Source organism: Protopterus annectens, chromosome 7.part0, assembly GCF_019279795.1.
Source record: "Protopterus annectens isolate FY-2018-M chromosome 7.part0, PAN1.0, whole genome shotgun sequence".
Classification (NCBI taxonomy): Eukaryota; Metazoa; Chordata; order Ceratodontiformes; family Protopteridae; genus Protopterus; species Protopterus annectens.
The window spans coordinates 385,503,331-385,522,537 of NC_056739.1; positions in this window are offsets into that span (position 1 = coordinate 385,503,331).

A 19,207-nucleotide genomic window follows, 5' to 3' on the forward strand; every position below is an offset into this window, starting at 1 on the left:
ATTATCTTTACCCTTGGGGTAAGAATTCCTACTATCCCTCATCTTATATAGGTCATCTTCAACCATTTTACTAAAGGCTGCTAATAGGGGGTGTAAAGGTGGTGTATATGTACTGGGTTTCTTGAAACTATTGACCATCGGTGGACCACTGTGATTCTTGAATGCTATTCTCAGAGAGAGATTACGAACATATAATTTAAAGTCATGCAAAGTCGCTTCAAAATTACTCTGCGCTGTGGGAATAAACGAGAGGCTCTTAGACAAGACAATTATTTCATCTGCCGTCAAAGCACGAGAAGAGATGTTGAATATTATGTCTTCCCTCTCCCTTCCCACATTTTCTTGATGTCCCGGTTCGTTGATTGATCTAATGATAGCTTTCTTTTCTGTCTCCCTCTGCTTATGGATCGCACCCTCCCCTCTCTTTGTTCGAATCTGATGGGAAAAGGATGTTGGGTGTTGTAAGCTGTATTACTAGAGGTGCTCCCTATTTGGCTTACATGGGCTCCTGCAGTCTCTGATGTAACAGCAGACCTATAAGTCTTACTCCTAACAACAGGTTCTGAAGATGGTATAACATTTGAACATGGTTGATGATCAATGGAAACGTTATCAACATTGACAGTTTCATTATCAGTGGCTATAAGCGGGTGGTTATCGGAATCTGAAGATATCGAATGTTCTCCACTGATATTCGCATTCACCAAAATACCAGTGGTGCTAACAGCATCAAAAACATGGCTGCCATGATTTACAACAACCACCCACTCACTCACATTCAAAGGACCAACATCACTGGCTGCAACATGATCACAACTTAAACTAACAGGAACAGGCATACGAACAAAGTTCTTCTTCACATTATTCAAGCCAGTATCTGGGCCAGACTGACCACTGATTCCTCTATTCCCTCTCGGCCAAGTGAAAATGTGTCCCTGTCGGAAATCGATGATGTCCCTTTGTAACTTATGTTTCTTTTGATCAAGTAACTTTCTCTCATATTGATGAACACTGTCCAAAACAGTATTTAAATGTTCATCTACCGATATATTACTTACATTTGAGACAAATAGTGGACGCCAATGATTTTGTCCTTAGAGATACCAAACAATTTCTATTGGACTTGTATGACCATCTTAAGGGAGTACCTGGGGACCAGGGTTACATTTTTGTCACCATGGATGTCCACTCCTTATTCACGGTCATTCCCAATGATGTTGGAATTGAAATGGTAGGTAGTTACTTAAAGAGAAAGTCAGATATTGTTGAAGGCAAGATTGATTTATTAATGACATTTTTGGAGGTTGTCTTGGAATCCAATGTATTTTGCTTTGAAGGACAATGTTACTTACAAAGGGATGGCGTGGCTATGGGCACATCTTGTGCCAATAGTTATGCCAACCTTTTTATGGCTGAATGGGAGTAAAGATATATGCTCCGGTTTCGAGTTTTGCCAAGTCAGTGTCATTCTATAGACGCTTTGTAGATGACCTGTTTTTGTTATGGAGAGGTTCATCAGATGAATTGGATGCCTTTGTCAATGAGATGAACCTTTGTACTGGTTATCTTCGGTTCAGCCATGAGGCCTCCACTACCAAGATACCATTTTTGGATATTTGCATTAAAAAGCTGGCCAATGGCTCTATAAATACAGGGCTTTATAGAAAATCGTGTCATAAGAACACATTACTACATCGCCATAGTATGCATCCAGGTTATGTATACAACAATATTATTAAGGGGCAGGCAATGAGGATATCGAGGTATAACCCCACGGAATCAGGATTCAAGAATGACTTGTATGACTTAAATAAAAGGCTTTCAACACGTGGGTATAAAGATGGTGATATAGCTAAGGGAACTGATGGGTTAGATACTTTGAGGTTAGGAATAGCGGCTCCCTATTTTTTAGGTCACACTGTGAATGGTAGAGTAGGTGATGTGGTACAAGGCACCAAAGACTTGAGGCATAATCAAGTGGCCTTCTCTATTTTTTACACAAAAGATGTTGGTTATATCAAGGATGTCATTAGAACACACTGGGATATTCTATCTGTAGATCCCGATGTTAAAGAAATACTAGGGAGTGCCCCTAGATTTAGGTATAAGAACAAAAAGAATTTTAAGAGGCTCCTCTGTGATAAGAAGGTGGTGATGAAAGACACAATACCAATATCTTTTGGCACCAGTAGGTGCGGACACTGTAACTTTTCCCAGTTCATAGATTGTGATCCAACTTTTATACATCCTACTAATTCACATTTATATACCTTTAAAGTCAAAGGCAATTGTATGTCTAAAGACGTGGTTTACCTGGTGACTTGTGGGGCCTGTGAGTCTTTTTACATTGGGAAGATTAATAGAAGTTTAAGGGATAGGATGCATGAGCATATGTATAGTATTAGAACGGCATCCAAGGTTAATGCGTTAGCTAAACATGTCACAGAACAAGGTAGTACCCATACGTTTAGTTTTAAGATCATAGAAGTGATTACTGTAGGTAATCGTGGTGGAGATGTTAGAACATATACAGAGAGTAGAGAGACCACATGGATTATGAGGTTAAGGTCCGATTCCCATCCAGGCTTGAATGGTAAGGTGTCGGTTAAACCTTTCCTTAAGATGAGAAGACTAAGAGTCTTTGATTGAAAATCCTTAGATTTTCTGTTAATATGTTCTCTTATATGTACATTCCATCATGTAGTTATTATTATTTTTACTTTTTATTTTTTCATCTTTTATTCTTCATTCTTCATTTTTATTCTATTTTTATGTTATATATATATATATATATATATATATATATATATATATATATATATAATGAATGAGTTATTATTAATTGCATTGCCATAGTTGTATGTAATAAATTATTCTTATTTGTTTATTTTCTATGGATGATGAACAGATTGTTCACGATCTATAGTTTTTAAGCTAGTTTTGTTTTAAATGTTTTTATTTAATAGGGTTGCACAGCACATTTCCTTTAAAACATTTTGTTACGCTCATTGGATAATTCAATGGTGGTTTTCCCACCAATGTTTGTATATAAACTGTTTAGTATTGAGTTTTTAAAGGGTCTGATGAAGCCGGAAGGTGAAAGCGCTAACCCATGTCTGTGTTATCACCATATTAAACAAGTTATTTCAGAACTGAATGAGTCCGTGATTTGCTTCTTTGAAGGATTTATGCTATCGTCTGCCTATTTGGTTACTACTTGACTATTGTGACTCGAATGAGTTATTTATGTTCTACGTTGTACTCTATTCGTTTGGGCTCTTGATGTTCTGAAGTTATTTTATAGACCTTTGGCACGTTTACCGTGTGTCGCTCATTCCATTTTTGTCTGTTTTTATTTATATTTTGGCTGCTTTGGTTGGAGCGTTTACTCTGCATAGGCATTATATCTTTTGGATTATACCTTGTAAAATCTGTCAGGTTTCTTGGGATCTGGGGGCTGAGAAACAGGGGCCACAGAAGCTGCTGAAAAGGTATTCAGTAGGACAGCATGAACTGCTGGCTTGGGAAGCTCTGTCTGAAGAAGCTCATAATATCAGAAACTTGACTGAAATCTCACTTCAAGAATTCCATCATGCAGATAACAGTGTCTCCAAAAGAGACTTCCTCTAAAGGGGAATCTGGACTAATATTATCCTCTTCCTCTGAACTCTATTCCAAGGGGAGAGGGATTTGAGAAAAATAGGCTAAGGACACTTCATCCAGATCCTGGTCCTCAGAGGACTCCAGCTCCCTTGGTCTTTTGAAAGGAGTGGAACACCAGGCAGGGCAGGCACAGGTCCCCTTGTGGAGGATTTAAAGCCATTAAAGCATTAAACAATCCCTGAGTAAAAATGCTACCATTCTCCTTGGTGATCTTTAACTGTAGGGGGAAATATGCTTGGTTTTCTGTTTCTGTTTCTACAGGAAGTCCACAAGAAACACCCTGGGCAGGTCAGATCCTTGGTGACACTAAAGTGTACTAGGAATCTCCTCACTCACTAAAATCTGCAGAATCCCCCTTGGTCTCTCAGATATAATCAGCAGAGGTTTCCCCTCAACATCTGGAGCAGACATTTGTAAAACCTCTGAGGACATGGAAGAAGTTGGATCCATGTTGGCCTCCAATGTGGGTGTGGCAGAAGAATCCAAAGCAACTACGAGGCAATCCCCCAGGCTTTCACTAGCCTCGGGAGAGATATCCAGGAGAGGCTGGACAGCAGCTGTATTAGACCTGAGTTTTTTTTTTCTTGGCCAACAGCTGACCCTTGGGATGGGAAGACTCCATTGTAAACCTTGAGTTAACAGCTTAAGACATTGGTTTTCAATGTAAATAAATAAGGAGGAGATATGACTATGTAGGGTCTTGGGGACAAAAGGTTAGCAAAAAGAACATTCTGTATAGTCATGGGAAACACCCAAAAAGAAGAGACACTGGTTGTGACAGTCTTTATGGGGAACTTACCTCCTAAGCTGACATTTTCCTTTTCTGGATGCCATGAAACCAACCAACACTAAATAAAAAAGATAAGGAGAAACCCCAGTGGAGCACTTATCTGAAAAAACAGCTTGTTAGCCAACACAGAAGAAAGGTGTTCAGACAGACATTCAATGAAGGCATTTGGACTGGCGGCAAAGAAATTCTGAATGTATGTGTCTGTATATCACCTTTATGCCCTATGTCTTGCGTAGGGACTGTACATGTGACATACGGCACCTGTAAGTACTACAGACATTGGTATACTGGCTAGACTGTGGGCTATCCTTGGCAGGAGATCCCTTAGGTAAAGAATATTGGAACAGTGGCTTGGAAGGGCATCTGCCTATTCAGCCAACATCATCACAGGAAGTCTGCTTCAAAACTTTGCTAAGCAGACTGATAGTCATATCTTATTAATATGTGTTTATGTTATTACAAAGCAAATATATTAATGCAAATAATTCGTGTTTGATAAAAACAAGACAGATGATTGTTATGGAAGAGTTTGAGAGAAACATCTGGGTGTGGCATCTGACCCAGTTACAAAAACAAGAAAAAGGTACTTTTGATGTGAGTATAGAATTGTCAGCATATTTGGAAAATAAAGCTTTACTATAAATGCAACAGTACTTGAGATACAAAAACATTTACTGTTTCAATTCATGTTTTGAGTATTGAAAAATTTAATGCAAAGCACAGTTTGGAGATGTTAAAAAAAATAGGTCTAGATCCTTCTAGACCATTGTACACATTTTACAGTACCATTTAATCCCAAAGCTATGATAGCTGAACACGTTAGGTTCCATAACAGGTATAGGAAAATCCAATCCAAAGACTTTTATTGCGTGAAACATTACTGCTTTCGCAGTACAAATGACTGCTTCTTCAGATGCATATGTATATGTACACACATCTGAAGAAGCAGTCATTAGTACTGCGAAAGCATTAATGTTTCATGCAATAAAAGCCTTTTCATTTTTATGACAAATGCCTGGTTTAGTCTCACCTCACTGCTTTGGATTGGATTTTACTGTTTTTATGTGTTTGGTGGAACGTTTATCCAGCATATATAGGTTTTTGTTCTTGTTAGGTATAGGAAAATATTTAATCATATCTGAGGAGAAAGTTGAGCTACTAAGATTGCCAGGTGTTTCCAGTTACAAAAGGGCCTGATTCAGACATTAATTAACAGACTGTTTTGTAGTGTACATGTTTAGACCACACACACTTAGCTGTATATTTAATTTATTGACCTTCGAGTACTTTAATTCAAGTTATAAAGTTTTTTCACTCACCAATATTTTCTTTCTTTATCAATAGCGTTGTCGCCTCACAGTAAGACGTTGTCCTGTTCGATTCTCAGCTAGAGCATCTTCTGTGTGGAGACATGCATGAATGGGCGTACCTTTGTTGAAGGTTGTGCATCAGAGCTGGCAACTCAGCACGTAAAAATCTACTGCCAATCATTAGCGGACCGGAGTTCCGCTGTGGCGACCCCTAACCGGGAAAAGCCGAAAGACACATCAATAAACTAATTATCTTTATACTTTGCCACAATTAAAATACATATTTTGCCATAAATAAAATAGTTAGGTTCTTGCACTTTTAGTTGTAAAATTATTTTTTTATTAAATTCACTATATCGGGTTTATAAGCAGTTGCTTCTGTGATCTGTAAACATTGATTTTAATATTAAATTCCTCTATTCTGCTTTCTTGCAGTTAAGGTCTTCGTTTTATCTGAACTATTACCAAACTTAATGGACAAAACCTTGCAACACTGTCTGAAAGCTGCAGATTTTATTGTGTAATCCAAATATTTATGTACATGCATGGTAAAACTATTTTAAGACTTTAATTTTTATTCTCCAAGGGGCTACATAATGGATATAAAAGTAAAACTTAGCTTTGAGGAATGTGAAATATCTTATTTGATTATTTTTTGAATAAGTTATATATTACAGCAGAACATTTTAATTAATTAGTTACACTTCATCTCCAGTTATGATTTACCTTTTCTTTACAAACTTGTGTTGTCCATCCTCTTAACTAGCTATTCCACTGTTTTTTACTTCATTTTCATGAAAACTGAATGTAAAGCTTTATGAAGTCAATAAAACTCACAGTGGAGGGGAAGAGTGATATTAAGGTGGGTTAAAAGGCTTCTTTACTGTAGTTTGGTAGTTAGGATGAGGGTGGGCGGCAGCTGAAAGGCAAATTTTGGGGAAGGGCTAAACTGTCAGAGAAGATACAATTAAGTTGTGGTTCTTTTCAAACTATAACAACAAGTATACAGATACTGCAAACTGTAATCTATGCTCTGCAGATTTATTTGTAGGCATGTTCAGATATTTCATGCTATGTTATGAACTTCCTGGGTAGTGGTCTATGATTAGAACTTATATTTTGGTGGGTTTGTTGTGTTCTCCATAGCCTTCTGTGTGACGCACAGCAAGTTTCATAACAAAACAGTGCATATTGCATGTAGTAATGGATGACATTTGGCTTCAGAGGCCTGAAGGCAGGAAGAGGGACACACAACTGGTTAGGTTTTATACCAGACATTTCAACTGGCATATGTAGTGAAGATGACTGGCTATTTCATTACTTCCTAACAGTGTTATGCATACTTTTACAGTTAATTCAATTTCTCACCCCTGAGTAACACAAGTGCTGCAACAGAATGGTGGCAGGAGAAAAAAATCTTCTCTTCCCCTCTCTCTCTCTCTAGGAGATGAATGATTTAGCAAAACACACAATTATTATCCAATGTCCACAGACACTGTACATCAGCATTTTTACATACTTCAGGCCTTGATTGACTGCTCTTCCAGGATTTGCAAATGTGGAAATATTTACCTGTAAGAGGCAGCGTACTAGTTCACCAAGGGGTTGGGGGAAAAGACATTATAATTGTAGTTATTGTGGAAACTCTAAGTAGTGAAACACATTTTGGATTGAAAGTATGTGGTAATATGAGACCTGGGCAGATGGCAATTAGTTGTCCATTAATGGGATGAATAGCTCTGACCTGACATTAATACTTTTCATCTGGTGTTGATGGATATGGGCAAGTGTGACCAATATAAGGTGATGGTATTGTGCGAGGGAACAGATAATTTGGTAATTATTTTCTGCAGACAATTTCAGTTCATTATGACAGGTTGTCACTGTCGTTTGTACAACCATTAATTACAAATTGCAATTTGTATAGTGTAGCAAATCATGAGCAATGATGCATTGTTACTGATGATCTATCAATTGCTGCAGTAGTGTTTAAGTCTACCATGGAAGTATTATTCCAGGTGAATGGAGAGGTGTCCGTAATAATGAACTGGGAAGTGTGCAAGATTACAAAAAGTATGTATAATCCACTACTGGTTTTAAAGGCCTGCGTATATGTTAAGAAGGGTTATTCAAATTATATGAGAAGCTTCAGACTAACAGAGCACAAGTACTGACAAGAGGACAGCTCAGAAGTGTCAGTTTACCATGATTTCTGCTATATATCTTATATTACTAGTTTTTATTTGGCCCTTGGCTACAGTTCTTAACATCAAGCCACATCAAATTCACGTTTTAAGAAGCTGTCCTTAAATTCAGTAACAGCTTCCTTAACACCCTCAACTCTCTAGCCCTTATCAGAAAGATTTGTGTTAAATCCAATTATGCTCCCTGGATAAACAAAGAAGCTCTCTTCATCATGCAAAAGAGAGACAATGCACGGAATATCTGGAATAAACTCAAAGCCCCTTCTAGTCTCCAAAACTATAGGGAACTATGAAACATCGCAAAAAAAAGTGCCACCCTTAACAAAAAATCCTTTTATCTTGACCCACAAAAAAGCCCCCATTCAAACCCCCCAAAAAAGTACTGTCAACAAACTCTTACACCCAGGGAACCCAGCCCCTCCTAACCCATCCTCAAACAACTGTCCACTAGAAACTGCCACTCTTTCTGAATTCTTTCTTCATTAACTCCATACAAAACCTAATTAAACCAAACACAGATACGTGCCTTGACACTCCTCATCCCCCCCACCAAACTCCTTTCTCTATCAAGCCTGTCCCCACCTCCATCATCAGATTTTTACTTTACAAACTAAAACCCTGCTCCTCCTCTGTTGCTGACCTGCCTCCTCTGTACCTTAAACTCGCTGCCCCTTCTATCACCTATCCAGTCTCCATACTTATCAATAGATCAATTCAAGAAAATTCTGTCCCTAATATCTGGAAAAAGTCCTATATTATACCCTTACATAAATGAGGCATCTCCACTGACCCCTCCAGTTTCAGGCCGATTGCTATTCTGTCCCCTCTTTCTAAGATTCTGGAAAAGTGTGTACACAAGCAGCTCATCTCATACCTCATTCAGGAAAATCTCTTCACATCAACACAACGCCATTTCCAACCACATCATAGCACAACTACAGCAGTACTATCCTTCACTCACTCTATCGCTACATCTCTTAATAATAACACACTAGTATCATGCCTCTTCCTTGACCTCTCTAAAGCTTTTGACACTGTGTCCCACAACCTCCTTTTCGCCAAACTTTCCTCCTTCAGTCTCTCCACCTCTACTCTATCCTAGTTCTCTTTACCTATCAAATGGCTCTCTGCAACTTCACCTTCCTCCCTGCCCAAACTGGTGTGCCCGAAGGCTCCATCCTGGGCCCACTACTAGTTAACATCTTTACTAATAATCTCTACCAATCCTGCCCTCTCTCCACACTTATACAATATGCCGATGACTCCACCATCATCACTACTTCTGACAGTATACCCCACCAACTCTCTCTCACTCAGGACACCCTCCACTCAGTTGAAAGATGGCTCACAACTAACCAACTCCTACTTAACCCCAATAAAACAAAACTTCTACTCATCTTCCCCAAGTCCCTCCAACACCTTAAAGCCTCCTTCTCGGTCTCTTCTCTAAACAGTACTACTATTAAGGTTGAATCTCACACAAAACTTCTCGGGGTCTTTCTAGAGGATGAACTTAAATTTGACATCCACATCAATAACTGTATCAAGAAGACACACCAAAAACTAGGACTGCTCTACAGAAATAAAAAATTCTTAACACAAGAATCTAAACTGTCTCTAGCTCAAACCTACCTACTGCCTACCCTACTATATGCTCCCCCTATCTTCATTAACCTCCAAAATATCTGTCAACCAAACTCATGCTCACATACAATTGCTAGATTTGCCACAAATCTCCCCTATCTCTCACATCACTGCCTGTCCTTACAAAAACTCCACTGGTCGGAACTTCATAATCAGCTCCTTCTGACTCATACTATCCTCCAACAACCCTCTGGCTGTCCAGCTATAGCAACCCTCATATCTCCTTACGTCCCCAACCGGGAACTTTGTAGCTCCGACCAGCACCTCCTTCAAATCACAAAACCAAATAAATCTATAGGAAAAATGCTATATCGCCACTCAGTTAACTCCTATTGGAACTAACTTCCTCTCCATATCAGAACCACCCAAAACCTTTGCAACCTCAAACTCACTATAAAGGAACATCTGCTTAACTCCTGGAACTGCCCCTGTAAGAATCCTACTTGAACTCTGCCCACTCTACCTTACCCCCCCCCCCTTTTCAGATAGCCATTCCTACTTGTTTTCTAGGTTTTCCTGCTGTTTGACTATTCCTTCCACTACACTCCTGTCTTCACACTTTACCTCTTCCTCCTCATACACTCTATACCCCCTCCTTTTTCTTTCCCACAGTACCTGAACCCCTCTTTCCTGGTAACTATATTCTTCACTACACTTACACTTAGGTTAGCTAATTTCCCATCCTAATGATTATTCTCATGTTGAATTTGTGTTTATATGTCTCATAATAGATTATATCTATGCTGAATTCTTCTCTTTCTTCATACATTGTATAAAATTAACCTTTCTTTTGTATGGTTGTTTGATTAAATACTTAATTTGATTGTATAAAAAAAATGTCATTGATGTACTGGAGCTTTTCTCTTCGGGTCTCTGCTGAAAAAGGGTGTCTGCCCAGTCAAACCAACCCAGTTAACAAATGGCAAATAAAAAAATAAAATAAATCTAACATTCATACCCCTGTGGCAGAGAGACCTATGGCTGATTCATTACCCTTGAGATGAGTGTTGGGTGTCAGGAGTGGTATTGCCATCAGTGCTGAAGATTAGGGATCTTACACTTTAAATGCTATCGTTTCTGTTATAGCTATTACTTCATATCTGTACTATGGGACATGTGCTTCTTTCTAATTATGTGTTGCCTGTTTTGCAGGTTACTGCACTGCTTTGGCAAACACGCATTATGGTCATCACAAATCAGCTGACCCCTCCTCAGAGGGGAGTAGCATTAGTCATTCCACCGCTGTCTTACCCCTGCAAGCTTTTCTAGCATCTGAAGCACTTACTGAACACAGGTCATCTGGCCACAGTCAGAGGTTTAGCCCTCTAAGCCATGTGAAGTGGCTGTCCATTAATAGTTTGAAATACTAGAAAGTTTTTACTGATTTTCATACAGTCTACATTTTTTGAGGCAATTCATACAAAACCATTGTTCAACACAGTAGTAGAATAGTATATATATATTTTTCTTAGTTTGTTTACTGGAATAGTGCACTGATCACAATAGACCATTTGCAGGCATAACTCAGGTGTAAATAATTAAATCTTGAAAAGTGAGAGGATGCCTGAGGAGTGGAGAAGATGTCTATTGGTACTGCTTTTTAAGAATAAGGGTGATGTGCGGAGTTGTAGTAACTACAGAGGTATAGAACTGATCAGCCACAGCATGAAGTTATGGGAAAGAGTAGTGGAAGCTAGGTTAAGAAGGGAGGTGACGATTAGTGAGCAGCATTATGGTTTCATGCCAAGAAGGAGCACTACAGATGTGATGTTTGCTCTGAGGGTGTTGGTGGAGAATTTTAGCGAAGGTCAGAAAGAATTTTAGACTTAGAGAAAGCATATGACAGTATGCCTAGAGATGAGTTGTGGTATTGTATGAGGAAGTCAGGAGTGGCAGAGAAGTATGTAAGAGATGTACAGGGTATGTACGAGGGCAGTGTGACAGTGGTGAGGTCTGCGGTAGAAGTGACTGATGTGTTCAAGATGGAGGTGGGATTACATCAAGGATCATCTCTGAGCCCTTTCTTACTTGCAATGGTGATGGACAGGTTGACAGAGGAGATCAGACAGGAGGCTCACATGGACTATGAGGGTTGCAGATGACATTGTGATTTGTAGTGAGTGTAGGGAGCAGGTTGAGGAGACCCTTGATAGGTGGAGATATACTCTAGACAGGAGAGGAATGAAGGTCAGCAGGACTAAGACATAATATATGTGTGTGAATGAGGGGGGGAACAGAGGAATGGTGAGGATGCAGGGAGTAGAGTTGGTGAAAGTGGATGAGTTTAAATACTTGGGAGCAACAGTTCAGAGTAATGGTTAGTGTGGAAGAGAGGTGAAGAAGAGACTGCAGGCAGAATGGAGTGGGTGGAGAAGAGTAAAAAACAGCATGACCAAGTCAGAAGACCAGATATCCACAGCAAATAAAATATTTAATTAACTTTCCTTAGTGCTTTCATCTGGAAAGTGCAACAGATCTCTTCAGATTGAAAAAACATTCAACATACACACCCATAAATACACCCGGTCTATATTACATCAACTAACGTTTAAATGTTCGAATCTCTAAAGGTCGACCTTTAGAGATCGAACATTTAAATGTTCGAAAATGTAATAAAAACAAAATAAGCAAAACAAAAATATAAAAAAGCAAGCCCTCCTGCACCCCCCACACCCCCCACTACTAAAATATACCAACTCCGAGATCGCACATCAGTGCACTTCAGTGCGGAAACAGGAAATTTCCCCGTCACTACACTGTAGCGTGATCTTGGAGTTGGTATATTTAAGTAGGGGGGTGTGGGGGTGCGGGGTAGGGCTTGCCCCCCCTGCTCGCACCCTTTGTTTTTATTACTTAGTTTTTTTTTATTTTTAAAGATTTTCGAACACGTAAATGTTCGATCTATAAAGGTCGACCTTTACAGATTCGAACATTTACGTTTTCGTTGATCTAATATAGACCCAATACCCCTGCTCTAATTAATTATTCACCTGGAAAACAATTAATAAATAAATTAGCCTTAAAGATGTAAGACAAGTAAACCAAATATAAACATCCTAAATCCTAACAATTATACACCATGTCATAGACAATTAAAAAAATATAAATATAAAAACTATTTTTGGTAAGATTTTAATTTTAAAACACTACCAATAGACAAATAGTCATTCAACCCCGGGTTCTGGTTAGCATTTAACCTGAGTTGCCATAGGAGTTCCTTGTATTCAAGGAGATCCTTCCATGGGCCTCCCCTCCCAGTTTTAGAGACCATGTCTAAACGAAAAAATAAAAAATAATGCCTAGTGTTGTTGCTAATATGTTTAGCTAAAGAGTTGTTGGGCTTGTTTTTTCGAATGTCCAGGGAGTATTCATAAATATGCTCCTTGAACTTGTGCTGGGTCTGAGTGGAGAAGAGTGTCAGGAGTGATTTGTGACAGACAGGTACCAGTAATAGTGAAAGGGAAGATCTACAAGATGGTAATGAGGCCACCTATGTTATATGGGTTGGAGACGGAGGCACTAACAAAAAGACAGGAGTCAGAGCTAGAATTAAAGATGTTCAGATTTGCATTGGGTGTGACAAGGATGGACAGGATTAGAAATGAGTATATTAGAGGGTCAGCTCAGGTTGGGCAGTTTGGAGACAAAGCCAGACAGGCAAGATTGCATTGGTTTGGATGTGTGCTGAGGAGGGATGCTGGGTATATTGGGAAAAGGATGCTAAGGATGGCGCTGCCAGGTAAGAGGAAAAGAGGAAGGCCTAAGATAAGGTTTATGGATGTGGTGAAAGAGGACATGCAGGTAGCTGGTGTGACAGAGCAAGATGCAGAGAACAGGAAGAAAAGGAGACAGATGATCTGCTGTGGTGACCCCTAATGGGAGCAGACAAAAGAAGAAGAAATAGAGTCCTGTTTCTTTTAGAAATGAAATGGTTGGTTATAATTTTTGATTGGAATATTCAAGAAACACACAACAAACACAAGCTTGTTTGTTTGGCATAATGCTGTATTAGCTAGCAGGTTAGGTTTCTGGCAGCCCATTTTTATTTCCTGTGTAGAATGTTCTCATAAATTGCTATGCACGGATCAAGGGGCTCACATACAGAGTTCTGCAGTGTGTGCTATGATGTAGGACCACTATTGACAGCTGTCTTCCTGGATCTTTACATATCCCCTACTAAGTCATTTTTCTTTTGCACCACTCCAACTCACTCCTTAACTATAATCTTGAGGACAAGCACTCAGACTGAGTTTTACTAAGCCTCAAGACTAAACTGCAATGCAATAACACACAGCTTTTCTACTCTTGGAAACCATGGTCTTAGAACCCTTCCCCTACCATTTTCAAAGACCTGACCCTTTTACGTTCACTTTTAAACCCAATTAAAAGCACATATTTTTATACAAGCCAAAAGTAATTATGTTCTTTAGACCACATTGCCTAATTTCCATGAAGTATTTTCGGGTCTATGTTAAATCATCGAATGCTTAAAAAAGCAAATGATTTATTGAACCCATGTAAGTGAAAGCTTACAATCTCGATCACTTAGAACAGTGATTTTTTTTCCAAGGGAAAAAAAAATTGCTGTTCCGCAAAACAAAAAAAAAAAACAAAACAAAAAAAGCTTTAAAACATTACATAAAGTGGGGGGCAAACCCCCCCACACCCCCCTACTTAAATATACCAACTCCAAGATTGCACTACAGTGACAAAAATGGCAAAGTAATGGAGGCAGCCAAGTGAATTCGATATTTTGCCTTTTCATGCTTTCAAGTTCAATCAAGATGCATTTGAAAGAATACATCTTCGATCATTTAATAGGAACCCCTATTTTCATCTATCCTCCCTCAATATTCAGTACTGTACTTAAGAGCTGTTAAATATCGACAATCTTACATACTTTATATCCCTGTTCTCCACTCTCACTTCTTTACTGTGTGTTCTACACAACACTTTTGACTAGCATCCTTTATAATTTACTGTATAGTAAATAGTTTCATCTTATCAATACAAAGTTTTAGTGTTCTTTGATATGAAATGATTTACAAATCTTTTTCTTAATCTGTACTTTATCTCCAGGCCAGTCGTGAAACTGGTCTACTGTGAAGGGTGTTCTGTGTTAGCTAGTAAATTTAAATAAATATGTATATCATTGTTTAAGCTGCACTGGTATCACAGATAAGGCAGATTATGATATAGAGACTTCCTGTCCCTTCATACCCATACCTGGAGTTAATTGTCTTGCAGTTAGCTCAGATGATTAAGGTCATGAGTTTTTAATCAGCTACTTCCCGTGGTCCAGGATTAGAGTCTTTCAGCCTCCTTTTGCATTTTATGTGGTCCTGAACAACTCACTTAACCTTTTTTTATTTACCCTTTGTTGACCCAGTTAGCCCACTAGGTCAATGGATTCTTCTCAGGGGATACCTGAGGTGATATCCATACTGACTAGGGAAATTTGGCCAGGACATAGAGAAGTGTCCCTTACTCTTTTTGATAAGTGCTGTGGGATCTTTTACATCCACATGAGTGATCACCAATCCATGAAGATGGGGCCCCAGCTCAATGTCTCATCTGAAGGATGGTACACGCACTAGTGCAGCACCCCCCCCCCATGCTGCACTGCAGTGTCAGTATTGTAAAATTAATCCATCTACCTGGGGTGGGAATAGAAACCACAGCCCTCTCATTTTCTAGTGCCAAAGGGTGTGCATTACCTGCTGAGGTATTGAGGCTGCTCCTGAGCTGAGTGTGAAAAATGTTCAAGTGAATCAGTGCTCTACCATGGTAAACAAATGCAATTAATTAAAAAAAGTCCTCTTTATTTCAGTGTCTGAGGTTGCATTTCTGGGTCTTCATCTCAGTGGTTGATTTTAGTTAATGTATACTCGTACTGGATGAACTGTAAAGTGTGGAGTTACTTGGCAATGCACTTATACAGTGGAGTTACTTGGTAATGCACTTATACAAAACAATGGGATAGCTGTCCATTACATTGCTTGAGCCTTACAAAAAATGGGATAGGTGTCCCTTACATTGTTTGTGCCTTACAAAACAATAGGATAGTTGTCTGTTACATTGTTTGTGCTTTATATAACAATGGGATAGCTGCCCATTACATTGTTTGCGCCTTACAAAACAATGGGATAGCTGTTTGTTACATTGTTTGCAATTTACAGAACAAAGGGATAGCTGTCCATTACATTGTTTGCGCCTTAGAAGACAATGGGATAGTTGTCTGTTACATTGTTTGTGCTTAAAAAAACAATGGGATAGCTGTCAGTTACACTGTTTGCACATTACAAAACAATGGGATAGCTGTCAGTTACACTGTTTGCACATTACACCCACAAGACAATGGGATAGCTGTCCATTACATTGCTGTGGGATAGCTGTCCATTACATTGCTGTGGGATAGCTGTCCATTACATTGCTGTGGGATAGCTGTCCATTACATTGCTGTGGGATAGCTGTCCATTACATTGCTGTGGGATAGCTGTCCATTACATTGCTTGCACCTTACTAAACAATGGGACAGCTGTACATTACACTGCTTCTGCCTTACAAAACAATGGGGTAGATGTCAATTACATTGTTTGTGGCTTTCTAGTATCTACTGTGTTTGCATCTTTGTTGTGTTGCTACATATTAACACAGGAGGGGGGACAGGGAAAGTTGATTGCTTTTGCAGTACATTTCATGAAAATGTCAATGACAACTGACAACTGATCTGTTCCACACTTTTCACACATGAAATTGTTCTGTAGTTTTGTTTCATCATGGTTTGATTGCTTGGTTTCATTTGGCAAGTGCTAAGAAATTACTGTGAGGTCTTACTCCTGACTTAAGGATTAATGCAGCCTATTAAAAATCAGCAATATATACATTGAATTTTTTTTTGTGCTATAAGCAATAGACGTGATCCTTTCACTCTTCAAACTAGATCACATTACGCAAACACAGGTCACCCCAAGAATAATAATCTTAGGGTGCGCTTCTGCAACGGTAAGGGTGAAGAGTTCCTTGCATAGTTAACACAAAGTGATGTCTTTTGTATGACCAGCAATGAAAATGGTTTATGTTATACCGATTACTGTGAAAAGTCCAAAGTGCTATAATGCTAGAGTTGTTTTCTTTACTTTAATTGAATTCATATTATTTTATAGACATTGCAAACTGTAGAAAAGTTAGCTAGCAGTCTCCATTCTGATTGCCTAATTCTAACAGTGTTTTCAATAGACGTGATCCTTTCACTCTTCAAACTAGATCACATTACGCAAACACAGGTCACCCCAAGAATAATAATCTTAGGGTGCGCTTCTGCAACGGTAAGGGTGAAGAGTTCCTTGCATAGTTAACACAAAGTGATGTCTTTTGTATGACCAGCAATGAAAATGGTTTATGTTATACCGATTACTATGAAAAGTCCAAAGTGCTATAATGCTAGAGTTGTTTTCTTTACTTTAATTGAATTCATATTATTTTATAAACATTGCAAACTGTAGAAAAGTTAGCTAGCAGTCTCCATTCTGATTGCCTAATTCTAACAGTGTTTTCAATGAAAAGTGAGTTATAGTGTCAATGAGAATAAACAGTTATTTAGTATCTTTTAATATAATTATGCAAACTGCTCTTTATTACAAAGCAGTAAATGGGGGGGGGGGGTCAATGTAAATTAGAAAACGTGAATTATGTATAAATGAAGCTACAGTTAAAAATCCTTCAGAACTTTTAGTTTTAATGTATTTATTATAAAAGCAGCAAAAGCATGGGGAAAATGATTCGCATCGATTAAGAGACGTAATATGTCACGTGATTCAGTTGTTTATGCTGGGTTTCCAGTATTCAGTGCATTACTGCTGGCAATATGGTTTTGGCGGGGAGGGAGTACAGAGCTAGGGATGTGCAAGTCTGTTAAATCTGAGATATCATTTCAGTGTAGTTGTCTGGGGCACAGAATCATAACTATTCTGAAAAGTAGGATGGTCACTTGTTATAGAGCATGTTTCAACAGGGTACTTGGTGAGAATCAGGTGCATCAAGGGGGTCAAGGAGGAGTTATAATGATCAGTTTGTGGAATTTAGTTGACTTTGTTCTGACTACTTGTCAGAGACACATATAGGCAAACATGATGCAGGGATTTTTACACATGCATCTCTACCTGTGAGAGATGGGTGGTTGTTTTCATTTCTAGATTTAGCTTTTAGGTATTATTGTTTGCTCTACAGTACTGTATCATGGCTTCAGCATAGCTGATGATGGATATAATTCCTGGGTACTTATGATGGCTCAACAGGGAGAATGGCGAATCACTGATATCGGGCCTTTGTAGAAGGGCATGTTGTATTTCGATACTTAGGCCAGCTATACATTTTTTGGTGGAATAATGAGCTACGTGTGGAGGGGCATTTCATATATTTTTGTGTCTACTTTTTGATGTTAAGATTTTTTTGTCTAAGGTTCTAGTTAGGGGTGGTGCAACACTAGGATGCATGTCGATCCATCAAAGGTAAGTTCAACGAGTGCAAAAAACCTAAAACCAAATCACTGAAACTGTGTTCAGCTTACATTGAAACATCCCTCTACACTCCCCTAGAATTATATTTACCAATTCCAAGGTCACACAACAGTGGAGAAAAAGGCAATCTCCACTTTCATCAAAGGCAATTTCAGTGAACCCGCTTTTGTTTCTTTGCATTCGCTGACATCACCTTTGACGGACTGACATGCTCACGCAACACCAATATGTGGGCGGTGTCATGGTTTGTTGAAAGACACTGCATAGTGATCAGTGCTGACAGACAGCTGGATGACTGACCATTGCAGATGGTCTTCATTTTTGTTTCAAGGTAACTTACAGCAGTTAAAACTTATTGCTTTAGTTCTGGTCAGTAGCATTTTACAAGTGATTATTTATTGCAGCTTACATGTCATTCCTCTATTTTCAGTGGTATTTCACAAGGGAACATCACCCAGGTAGATCTTTGGATACAGTTAGGAAGGAGGAGTACACAGTTTTATCTGTTAATGTCTGTTGTTGCGTAAGCCGGGTTATGAATATGTCTAGATAGGTCATTTTGGCAAAATTATAGTGGTACATAATATTTTAGTAGAGAATTTTGGGCTTGTATACCTGGTAACTTGAGGGAATTCATAGGTTCATAGGTTCATAGGTTCATACTAGGCTATCTGCCCGAGGGCATTTACAAGCCTAGCCCATAGTTTTGTGGCTTACGCCACCCCTTTAGTATGGGGAACTATACCCATTATTTTGCTGTGCCTCTGTTGAGCAGTGACACTGAGGTAATCCCTGGGGTATATCTGCGATCTCCCATCCATTGGTCAAGATTTCTCTTGAACAAGGCCATCGAGGTGCTCTGCCTCACATATACCGGGATTTTATTCCACAGCATAGGGAGTCTTTGGGTGATGAATCTATCCCTCCAGCACGTCCTATTAATAGCCGTGTCGAGGTTTAAGTCTCCGCCCTTGTGGCTCTGACGGATCTAGATTTTTGAGGTGAAGCATATTCATCAAATCTGGGTTTGACATGGCCTTGTATGTTAGGCAAAGGTCACCTCTGAGCAACTGAATA